Raw genomic sequence first — 1,635 nt, forward strand, 5'->3', positions numbered from 1 at the left:
AGATAATGTGTTATAGTAACCACAACAGTTTAAAGGTCAAATGAAATAAAATATAAAAATAATGGGTTTTCATGTTTTTCTTTTAGGCTCATTTCTCGGATTTAAAAAGTTAAAGACTTGATTTTAGAGTCTTTGTGTAAAGATCCTGCAGTGGGGTAAGTGTTACCTCCTTGGTTGGTGCTGAGGAAGTTATTATCTCAGTGTTTATCTGTGAAAATGGAGGCAGAAGAAGAAGAAGAAGAAGAAGAAGAAGAAGCAAGTTTTGTTAACAGGAAAATCTTTTTTTTTTGGGTAATGCCTTTGGGAATTCGAGCCCCACATGTCACAAGGGGAAGCCCCGAGCTTTACAATGATGTCACACAGTCTTTTTGCTTGGATTCTGACTGAATCGCCTGCAGTGAAATCATCCAAAACAGTTATTACTGCCAGATCTGATCAGGGCCCACATGCTCACCTTTGCTTGATCCGGGTTGGCACTGATCTGGAGTCCACCTACTTTGACTATAACACTTCAGCTAATTTCGGTCATCTTTGCGGTTTTCGTTGCAGCGGTTTTACCAGGAACCATTTTTGTCGAATGGACCTTTTTCACTAAACAACAACAATCATGTTGTTGTTGTTGTTGTTTTTAATTCTCACAAGGCACAGCACAGTTAGCAGAGTAGCAGTACAGCTGATCCCTTCATCAAGTAAGAAAGACCTAAAAAGTACAAAGCTGCGGGAAGTTCAACCCTGAGGAAACCCTAACCCTAGCCCTGGGCCAAAAGGCAGAGGGTGCTGTAGGACCCCCCAATGAACGTTCATATTTAGATCAAACAACATGCACAGGCAGTTTGCATTTGACTGCATATATTCGGTATTATAATATCATAATATAATATGCACCCCCCAACTCCAACACATTCCCACGAATATGACAGAGCACTTATTGTTTCACTCTCTTTTTAATCACTTTTTCTTTATATTATTTATAGTTTGCTGTTTGTAAGTGCTTGTCCTGTTGTAGAGTTGCTTTGTCTCTGAGGTGGGTTGTGTCTCTGAAACGTTTGGCGCCTCTCTCATGATTTAATAGTTAATTTTAAGACTTTTAAAACCTTTCTTTTCGTCCCCATTTGGTCGTTTCAGAAATGAATTTAGCAAACGCCTTTTAGTCATGCGTGTGCCTTTCTCTCTGTCTTTATTTAGTTTTTTTTTGTTGTTGTTCAAATTTTTTGTTGCATATTTGGGAGTCTTTTTTTGTCAGTTTTGTGAAGGTGTATTTGCTGTATATTTCTCTTTTTGTGTATGTGTGTAATTGTGGGTCCCCTTAGTGCACGTGGGGGGAATTTGACATTCTTTTCTTGTGGTTTTGTAAGCTTTTTGTGGTGAACTGATGAGGTTTTCTTTTTTATCATACTCCCTTTAAATCTCAGTTTTGCTCATTTATTTTCTGCATCACAGGGAATGGGTCGGAATTAGGCTCGTCTCTTAAGACAACCCGAGATGACTTCTGCTACGACTCATAAGTGATTAATTTAAACTGATCCCCTCCAAAACATTCCTGCCTTTATTTATTTCCGTCTCTCCAAGTAACACGCCGCCTGGGGACATGAAAACCGAGGAGGATGGTGTAAGGGTGTCCCGGGGTGGAGTCAG

Source organism: Kryptolebias marmoratus, linkage group LG15, assembly GCF_001649575.2.
Source record: "Kryptolebias marmoratus isolate JLee-2015 linkage group LG15, ASM164957v2, whole genome shotgun sequence".
In the NCBI taxonomy this organism is placed as follows: Eukaryota; Metazoa; Chordata; class Actinopteri; order Cyprinodontiformes; family Rivulidae; genus Kryptolebias; species Kryptolebias marmoratus.